Source organism: Neovison vison, unplaced genomic scaffold (assembly GCF_020171115.1).
Source record: "Neovison vison isolate M4711 unplaced genomic scaffold, ASM_NN_V1 Scaffold_141, whole genome shotgun sequence".
Lineage (NCBI taxonomy): Eukaryota > Metazoa > Chordata > Mammalia > Carnivora > Mustelidae > Neogale > Neogale vison.
Genome location: NW_025334930.1, coordinates 5,001 through 15,675, shown reverse-complemented (window position 1 = coordinate 15,675; position 10,675 = coordinate 5,001).

The window sequence follows — 10,675 nt, the reverse complement described above, 5'->3', positions numbered from 1 at the left end:
CTCTCGCTTCTCTCTCTGTGACAAATAAATAAATAAATAAATAATCTTTAAAGGTCCAATCTAGGGGAGCCTGGGTGGCTCAGTCGTTAAGCATCTGCCTTGGGGGGGGGGGGTCTGCTTTTCCCTCTCCCTCTCCTTCCGCTTGTATCCCCCCCACCCCCACCCCGCTCAAATAAATAAAATAAAATATTTTAAAAAGAAATACGTTCGGGCACCTGGGTGGCTCAGTGGGTTAAGCCGCTGCCTTCGGCTCAGGTCATGATCTCAGGGTCCTGAGATCGAGTCCCGCATCGGGCTCTCTGCTCGGCAGGGAGCCTGCTTCCTCCTCTCTCTCTGTCTCTGCCTGCCTCTATGCCTACTTGTGATCTCTCTCTGTCAAATAAATAAATAAAATCTTTAAAAAAAAATAAGTTCAATCTAAAATTCCTTGTGGGGTGCCTGGGTGACTCAGTGGGTTAAGCCACTGCCTTCGGCTCAGGTCATGAACTCAGGGTCCTGGGATCGAGTCCCGCATCGGGCTCTCTGCTCAGCAGGGAGCCTGCTTCCTTCTCTCTCTGCCTGCCTCTATTGCCTACTGTGATCTCTCTCTCTGTCAAATAAATAAATAAATAAAACCTTAAAAAAAAAAATTCCTTGTGAAAAGCTCCATCAAAGCAGATAAGAAAGAAAGAAAGACCCCATATATGGTCACTTGCTATTCTTGCCTTGCTTATGTAGATGATTAGAACAACTGTGTTAAAACTGGACTTGTTTTACAAACAAATTCATCTTCCTTTGGCTATCTTTGATGGGAAGAACGGTGACTTTAGAAAGAAAGATTCTAATTCAATAACACACTTTCGGGGTTGGTAGTTGGTAATTCTTTTTTTTTTTTTTTTAAAGATTTTATTTATTTATTTGACAGAGAGAGATCACAAGTAGGCAGAGAGGCAGGCAGAGAGAGAGAGAGATGGGGAAGCAGGCTCCCCGCTGAGCAGAGAGCCCGATGTGGGACTCGATCCCAGGACCCCGAGATCATGACCTGAGCCGAAGGCAGTGGCTTAACCCACTGAGCCACCCAGGCGCCCCGGTAGTTGGTAATTCTGATGAATTATCTTTGAGCGTTTGTTCTTTGCCTCTAAAACCGGACTGGATCCTGGATCCTTCTTGTTTCCTTGATTCTCTATGACTGTGACTCTGTGAACTAAGGTTTCCAACATTCTACCATTCTCCTATCTTACAACCATTAAGAACTAAAACAATGTGTGTGTGTGTGTGTGTGTGTGTGTGTGTGTGTGTATCTATATCTATATCTATATCTATATCTATATCTATATCTATATCTATATCTATTTTTCCCCCCTGAAGCCTGGAGAGGAACTTCGACCACGTGAAAGAAACTTGAGGGAAGTGGCCACACTAGCACGTCATACATAGACAGTCTTTGTGCCTGCTGCTCCATGGGCCACTCGAAATGAGACATTTGACCTACACACCAGAAAAATCCCTTAGATAGGCCCTGCCCACTCCCACTCCACCCAAGGATGCTTCAAGCCTGACAGCTAGAGACCTCACTGGCAGCACTCCAGACTTAGATACTGGGTTGAGCCCTTGTTTCAACCAGTAACCAGTGTTTTCCTTTTGTTTCCATAGAAGTGCCTCTTATTAACCACTGGATTGCTAGATGAATGAGGCAGAGTCTATGATAGTTAACTCCACTCGCTGCACCTGTATTAACCCCCCTTTGGAAATAAGAACCCATATAAATAGGGGCACTTGGCTGGCTCAGTCGGTAGAACATGCGACTCTTTTTTTTTTTTTTTAATATTTTATTTATTTATTTGACAGAGATCACAAGTAGGCAGAGAGGCAGGCAGAGAGAGAGAGGAGGAAGCAGGCTCCCCGCTGAGCAGAGAGCCCGACGCGGGACTCGATCCCAGGACCCTGAGATCATGACCTGAGCCGAAGGCAGCGGCTTAACCCACTGAGCCACCCAGGCGCCCCAAGAACATGCGACTCTTGATCTCGGTGTTGTGAGTTCAAGCCCCGCACTGGGTGCAGAGATTACATTTTTTTTTTTTTTAAAGATTGTATTTATTTATTTGACAGACAGAGGTCACAAGTAGGCAGAGAGACAGGCAGAGAGAGAGGAGGAAGCAGGCCCCCCACGGAGCAGAGAGCCCAATGTAGGGCTCAATCCCAGGACCGTGGGATCATGACCCGAGCCAAAGGCAGAGACTTTAACCCACTGAGACACCCAGGCGCCCCAAGGTGCAGAGATTCCTTAATAAAAATCTGTAAAGGCAGGAGAGGAGGAAGAGGAAGGAGAAGGAGAAGGGCCCCTGATAATTCAAGTCAAACACTAAGCTACTTGGCTAGAAGAAGCCCTTAACCCACCACAACCTTTGCCCCCTTCCCCAGCCGGAGGAGGGGCTCAGACTCATTTACTCATCTGTATTTTATTATTATTATTATTTTTTAATATTTTACTTAGTTATTTGACAGAGAGAGAGAGAGAGAGAGAGAGAGAGAGAGATCACAAATAGGCAGAGAGGCAGGTGGGGCTGGGTGGGGTGGAGCAAGCTCCCTGCTGAGTAGAGAGCACGATGTGGGGCTCGATCCCAGAAACCTGGGATCACGACCTGAGCTGAAGGCAGAGGCTTAACCCACTGAGCCACCCAGGCGCCCCCTCATCTGTATTCTTGGATGGCCACTGATGTCAGGCCGATTTAAGAGAGAATGAGACTATTGGGTTATACTGTACTGTTACTATTCCTTAAAGTGTACTTGGGAATAAAATCAATGATGCCATGTGGTACCAAACCATGTAGAGAAATATTCAAGTTCTCAGAGAGGGAACTATCTCTGAGCACCCCCCCCCCCACTACCATTAGCACAAGGGACCAAAAATTGCGATCAGCTCTGTCTCAGATCCTTCCATTCCAAAGCCTCCACTGCACCCTAATTCAGTTTGAAGCGGTTACAGAAGGCAGACCTCTGCCCATGTTCCATAGAAATGGAATGAAGGATTGACCACGGTAAATTGTAACAGGGGTAAACATAGCATGTCTGACTCCCTGTTGTTTCTATTCGCTTTTAGCCTACAGGTTAAAAACCTCTGTTTAGGGGCACCTGTGTGGCTCAGTGGGTTAAAACCTCTGCCTTCGGCTCAGGTCATGATCCCAGGGTCCTGGGATCGAGCCCCGTGTTGGGCTCTCTGCTCAGCAGGGAGCCTGCTTCCTCCTCCCTCTCTCTCTGCCTGCCTCTCTGCCTACTTGTGATCTCTATCTGTCAAATAAAATAAATAAAATCTTAACACACACACACACACACACACACACACACACACACACACCCCTCTGTTTAGCCCTGCATATAGGCATGTTACAGCTAAGATGTACAGAGATTTCTTTACCATAAACCTACCTCCCCTGAGGAAATAAAAGAATAGCCACAGCATAACTTGGCAGGGGTGGGTGGAGGGGTTGATTGAAACCATGCCCCAGAAGGTAAATCCGCTGATGCTAGCTGAAAGCTTAAAGCCTGTTTTTCAGAGAATTGGTTTCCCCTGCTGAGCCACCATCTCTTTTCAGGCCTTGCTACCAAATAACTAGGCACCTCTGCAGATTTCTGGACTGAAGGTCATCTGATGGCTTGCAGCCTATCAACAAGCACGGCCCTGATACTCCTTACCTGAGAGAAGAAGCCTAAGACCCCATTCAGGTTAGACCAGCTATCACAGCATGCCTAGAGCCCCTTCTCCTTCTCCTAAGGTAACCTCCTGACATAAAGGACTCAATTTTGCCTCCTTCTCAGGTCAAGTCTCCACCCCAAAGTAAACATGGGGATAGGTGGTACGTAGTATGTTTCCACACTGTGTAGGCTCCATCTTTCCCCGTGAACAATCGTAAATGTCCCTGCCCTTTTTTCTTTTGAAGTGTGATTCTATCTAGTAAGTTAGTTAGTTATTTCAGAGAGAGAGAGAGAGAGAGAGCGCGCGCGCACACGCATGAACACACGAGTGGATGGAGGGACAGAGGGAGAGGGAGAAGACACCCCACTGAGCAGGGAGCCCCAGAGGGGCAGGGCTCAGTCTCAGTACCCTGAGATCATGACCTGAGCTGAAGGCAGACGCTTAATAGACCGAGCCGCCGCCCCTCCATTCCTTTTTTTTTTTTTTTTAATATTCTATTTACTTATTTATTTGACAGACAGAGATCACAAGTAGGCAGAGAGGCAGGCAGAGAGAGAGGAGGAAGCAGGCTCCCTGCTGAGCAGAGAGCCCAATGCGGGACTCGATCCCAGGACCCTGGGATCGCCGAAGACAGAGGCTTTAACCCACTGAGCCACCCAGGCGCCCCCCCCTTTTTTTTTTTTTTTAATAAAGAGATCAACATCCCATACTTAATGTTTTAAAATTTCATCCATTAATTTTCCATTATCTGTGGACCCAAGGCAGGGCTTGAACTCACGATCATGACCGAGATCAACAGTCATGTGCTCTTCTGACTGAACCAGCCAGGTGTTCCTTCCAGTGCATTTTTTGAAACAACCCAGGGATCAAGGCTCAGAGTCCCCATTTGCCCAATGAGACCCACACTCACCCCTCTGTGCAGAGGTGCTATCTGTGGAGCTGGTTTAGGGTTCCCCATCTTCCTTTCTTCTTTTAGTGGACAGAAGGTGGCATGTGAAACAGCCAGTGGCTATGTGGGAATGAGACAGAGGGTTTCCTTTGGGAAGCAGGTGGGAGAGGGAGGACCAGTCGATGGATCATCAATAAACTGTTCATGTCGCTTTAGAGGAGTGGGCTTGCTAGGCCCTGTAACTCGGTGGATGAGTGAGAACTGTCCTCTGTCAGGCCGCTCTTAGCTCTTATCCCTTATCACTCCATGCCTGTGTTTGCCTTCTGACCCCTAAGACACCACCATCATCAGTCCATGCCTGTGTTTGGCCTCTGAATCCTAAGACACCACCATCATCAGTCCATGCCTGTGTTTGGCCTCTGAATCCTAAGACACCACCATCATGTGTTTCATGTCCCTCTCCGACTGACCCCCCCCACCCTTGGAAGGCTTTAAGGTCTGACGTCATCCTCCACATCCACGATTCCCAAAGGGTTTACTGGCGTTTCCTGGGTTAGGAAAAGGAGGGGCTCTTTTTTGCCCCCAGATGAGGTAAGCTCTTCAGAACGCTCTGTCTCCCTCCCCTTTGCCTCCTCCCTCCCCAAGTTTGCAAGCCACAGCCGGAGTGTTGGGGGATTTGAAGAACGCCATTCAATGGAGAGAAGCCCCAGGCTCTGACTTTACCGAAAGCTTTCTGCATTTGAATGAAACGATTGGATTGAATGAGGCCCATTAGAATGGGTCAACCTGAACCTCCCTTCAGCGGCCCTCCCATCCCGCCCCCCGCCCCCCCGCCCCCCGCCCCCCCCGCCCCCCCCGCCCCTCCTCCCTCCTCCCTCCTCAGGTCGAATTGGGAGCAGTAGGCTGGGGGTGGGGATGGTGGGGGGGGTGGGGTGCTGTTCATCCTAAGTAGTGAACTAGGCCCCAGGTCCCTAGGGAAAAAAATCACGCTCGGGTGATACCAGATGAGTTGGTATCTCAGGCAAAGTGGTCAAACTGTTGGCAAGATATCTGTGGATGAGGGGAAATTTTTTTCTGGGATCATGCTCACATATACGTCCCTGGCTGAGAAGAGGGCAGGGGGAGCCCTGGCAGGGGGAGGTGGACCCAGATCTGGAGTTCTGGACTATAGCTAGTGCCTGCCCGGGTTGGGGGTGGGTGGGGGACTGGGGGCTGAGGGTGGTGGGGTCTGCTCATGCTGACTCCTGCAGCTCAGTTCATTCTTGGAACCTTCTATTTTTTCTGTGGAGGTGCCAGGTGCCAGGTGCTGCGATGGCCAAAGCTAAACTCTTCTCTTTGCCTGGTTCTTAAAAGGCCGGATTCTCCCATTTTCTCGGTAAAGGGACTGAGCCACACCCTCCCATCCTCCCAGACACCTGGTGCAAATACTTCCACTTGAAGAGTTCTTTCACCTTGTTCAGAAAGTAAACAAACGGGGTGCCTGGGTGGCTCAGTGGCTTAAGCCGCTGCCTTCGGCTCAGGTCATGATCTCAGGGTCCTGGGATCGAGTCCCGCATCGGGCTCTCTGTTTGGCAGGGAGCCTGCTTCCCTCTCTCTCTCTGCCTGCCTCTCCATCTACTTGTGATTTCTCTCTGTCAAATAAATAAATAAAATCTTTAAAAAAAAAAAAAAAAGAAAGTAAACAAACTACACCCACCCGCCCACACCCATCCCGTTGCCGCAAATACCTATGACCAACCAACAGAAATCCAGCTGGTCTTCTTCAGCCCAAGGTACTTTAGAGAATCACTCTCTTCAACACACCTTAGGCTCAAGGACAGGCTGCTGTCTCCCTTTCTCTGGCACAATTCCATCCAGGGATGAGCCTCGTACTGTATCTGCAAGATACTCTGCTCCTGTGAGCTGGGGACAGCATACTACACTCACCGGATGATAGCACCATACCTTTGGAATGACGTCCATACCTAAGCATGGTCTCTGGAAATCTTTGACGTTTGTGTGCCTCTGATGAGATCATTGCTTGGGAAACTCCAGCATCTAGAGCCAATCTTGTCTATGTTCTTCTTACCCTTACTTGCCCTTACTGTTCGCCTGCTATTTTGCCTGATTGTTTATGGAGAGATTAGATCCCTTCTGGCAAGAGCTGAATCTGAATCCTCTGCTCACCCCACAATAGAAAAGAATATACACAGGCCCGCACCCATCTTCTCCTTCTCCACCATGTCAATGAAAAATGTGGGCCTCCGTCCCTCCCTCCGTCCCTCCGTCCCTCCGTCCCTCCGTCCCTCCGTCCCTCCGTCCCTCCGTCCTGTCAAAACGCAAACTTGAGATAAGGTTTAGATGTAAAGGAAACCAGAGTACACTTCTGGCAGGCCAGTGTAGGAGGATGAAGTGAGGGTAGCTCTCCGTGGGGAACGGGCCGCCACGCAACCCAAGACACAGGACCATGGCAGAGTATGAGGAGATCGTTATGGCCTTAAGGGGTGCAGGATAGCCTGTGAATCCTTTTCCAGGGAAGAAGGCGGCCACGCGACACAGTGCAAAACACCTTTCCACAGTGTCTGCTGATGATGCTAGAAGTTCTGTCCTCAGAGGTGGTACTGCTTTAGTACCACTTAAAGTTTTAAGAGAAAAGGGGTCAGGGGGACTCAGTGGCACGTGAACATCATTCCGTCGTTCCACTCATCTTCATAAGCTCATCGTGGAGAGTGATAACGCCGTACAAAGGAGCAGAGCGCCGATTCGTGGAAGTACATGGGCGAACCCCAAAAAACATGACGCTAAGAAAAAGGAACCAGAGAGCCAGGGGTGGCATAATGCCTTGGGATTCCAGGGGTAGGAAGAAGGCAGCGGTAATATCCCAGTCCTAGGCGGGACGGGGTGGGGTGGGGCGGGGGTGGGGCGGGGGGGGGGGTGGTGGGGGTGGTGGGGGTGGGGGGGTGGTGGGGGGTGGGGGGTGATTCGGAGGCTGTTGGGGGAGACCGGTGAAGAGAGTCAGGAGGAGGGGAGAGGGGGGCGCGGATGGGAAGGGGGCAGGGGGTGGGTGGGAAGGGTGTTTCTCTTCGAAGGGATGGGGACGTTCTGGAAATGGCGGCGAGGGTTGCGCATCTTTGTGAGTAACCTTAGGGAAAAAAGGCAACGGAACTGTGTACTTTGAAGAGTATGTGAGTTATGGAGTGCGAATTTTATCTCCACTTTGAAAATGTGAGGGAAATGTGTAGGTAGACGGAGGGGGGGGCGGTAAGTAGACAGGTCCCTCGGGAGGAGGGAGGGAGGGAGGGAGGTGAGTAGTCAGGTCCCTTGGGAAGGAGGGAGGCGAACAGGGCGGGTGGTCGGCCTGTCTCCCTTCCCTTCCCTTCCCTTCCCTTCTTCCTCCTTCCTTCCGTCCTTCCTCCCTCTCTCCCTAGCCATCCTTGCGTGCCTGCTTGCGTGCCTGCGTGTGCGCGCACGCGCGCATTCCTCCACTCTGTGGGTCCACGCAGACATTCAAAACGGGGGGGGGGGCGCGCAGGGAGTGGACGTGTATGATACTGGGCATGCATAGTTTTCTGAGAGCTTGTGTGCGTTACCCTGACTAATCACCTCTGAGAGTGGACAGAGTCTGTGGGCGGCCACCACACGCCTGGGTGCTGGGATTCGGCAGAGACTCCAAGCCAACGTATTCCAGGCGGGAGGAGTGGAAAAGCGTTCTGCAGGTGAAAGGGTAAGGTCCCATGATAGGTTGTTGGGGTGGGAGGAGCAGGACAGGAGGTGGCCAGAAAAGTGGTGTCCCAGGTCATTTCAGAGAAAGGGAAACTGGATATCCGTCCCTGGGTCGATCGAACTCTATGGAGAAGAACAGCGGCGCCTGTGTCCGCTTTTACAGTGGTTGTTGTGCCCAAATTCCGAGAACCCCCAAAGACGACCACCAGAGTCCAGAATCAAAGCCAAACAGTAAGGGTCTTTTTTTTTTTTTTTTTAAAGATTTTATTTATTTATTTGACAGAGAGAGATCACAAGTAGGCAGAGAGGCAGGCAGAGAGAGAGAGAGAGAGAGAGAGAGAGAGAGGAGGAAGCAGGCTCCCTGCTGAGCAGAGAGCCCGATGCGGGACTTGATCCCAGGACCCTGAGATCATGACCTGAGCCGAAGGCAGCGGCTTAAGCCACTGAGCCACCCAGGCGCCCCGTAAGGGTCTTTTATTACGAGTCCGAACCCGAACTTCCGCGCACTCGTTGCCGGTGACGCTAAGAGGTCCCGAGCTCGGGATCACAACACCTTTTATACACTATTTTTGGGGAGGCAGGGACTTAGCATACATCATAGTATCTTCTAACAAATTGCCACATACCGCGGGAAAATCAAAAAAGAACTCTATAATATGACTGGCGTGCTACAGAGCGGGAAAAGGCTGGGAATAGATTATTGGTTAGGTCAAAGGGCTGTCATTCTTCAAACTGCTGAGTTGGCGCCGCCAGGGTATGTGTCACCTCAGGATTGACCGGGCTCTTCCTGTCAAGCCTCGGGGCGCCAGATGGTTGTTCTCTCTCGGCCCAGAGCCGGATTTGGGGGGGGGGGGGTGTCCAGGAGCAGTCAATCTGTCAGGTCCAATTCCGGGTGGGGGTTTCCTCTTGGCCCAGAGCGGGGGGGAGGGGTCCGGGAGCAGCCATTCTGTCAGGTTCAATTCTGGGTGTGGGAAGTGTGGCTACAGAGTGTCTATAGAAAATCTGCTGGTATTTTTCCATCTCTTCATGGGTTAGCAAGCGAAGGTACAGAAGCAGAAATAGCGGTCATGGTTATAATTTAGGCATCTCATGGTATTCCCCACGTTAACCTTCTCAAATGTTCAGGTTTGTTGAAGGGATGGTGGAGAAGGTGCTTAGAGAAGAACACCGGTTCACATTTCTGAAACGATCCGTCAAAATCATTGCACTAGGGGATCCTGGGTGCCTCAGTGGGTTTAAAGCCTCTGCCTTCAGCTCAGGTCATGATCCCTGGGTCTTGGGATCGAGCCTCACATTGGGCTCTTTGCTCAGCAGGGAGCCTGTCTCTTCGCGCCCCCCCCCCAACTACTTGTGATCTCTCTGTCAAATAAGTAAATGAAATCGTTAAAGGAAAATAAATAAATAAATAAATAAATAAACAAACGAACAAACGGACAAAGAAAAAAATATCATTGCACGACAACTGTTCCTAGGTCCAGGGTGCGTCCTTGGCTCAGTCGGGCGGGCCAGGTGGCCGGCCGCCTGCCTTCCGCTCGGGTCATGATCCAATGGCCCTGGGATGGAACCCCACATCGGGCTCCCTCCTTGATGGAAAGCCTGCTTCTCCCTTTCCCGCTGCTCTGCGCGCTCCCTCGTTCTTCCGCTCCCCACCCCCACCAGCCCCGCTCGCGCGATCGCGCTCTCTCTCTTTCTCTCTCTCTCTCCCTCCCTCCCACCCTCCCTCCCTCCCTCCCACCCTCCCTCCCTCCGTCCCCCCCCCCCCCCCCGTCTGTCAAATGAATCAAATCTTCACCACAACTGTGGGTTGCTGGGGGGAGGGTGGTTGGGAGTAGGGGGGTAGGGTTATGGACATTGGGGAGGGTATGTGCTTTTGGATAAATTGGAAGGGGAGGTGAACCATGAGAGACTAGGGACTCTGACAAACAATCTGAGGGGTTTGAAGTGGTGGTGGGGTGGGAGGTTGGGGTACCAGGTGGTGGGTATTATAGAGGGCGCGGCTTGCCTGGAGCACTGGGTGTAGTGAAAAAATAATGCATACTGTTTTTCTGAAAATAAATAAATTGGAAAAAAAAATCATCATCATCATCATCACCACCACCACCACCACCACCATCATCAAACCCCAACTCTTCCAAGTTCCGTCCACCTCTAGGTTGCCTCCTGAGGTCCAAGACCAAGCTCTTGCCACACCCCGCTTCCCCGCCTCCTCCGCCCTGGCCGCGACCCACCTCTAGGCCTTCCTCAGGTTCCTTCCCCGGCCCCGCGACAGGTTCCGCGCGCGCGCCCCATCTGCCTCCCCCGCCCCCCGCCCCCCGCCTCCCCGCCCCCCGCCCCCCCCGCCTCCCCCCGCCTCCCCGCCCCCCCCCGCCTCCCCGCCTCCCTCCTCCCTCCTCCCTCCTCCCTCCTCCCTC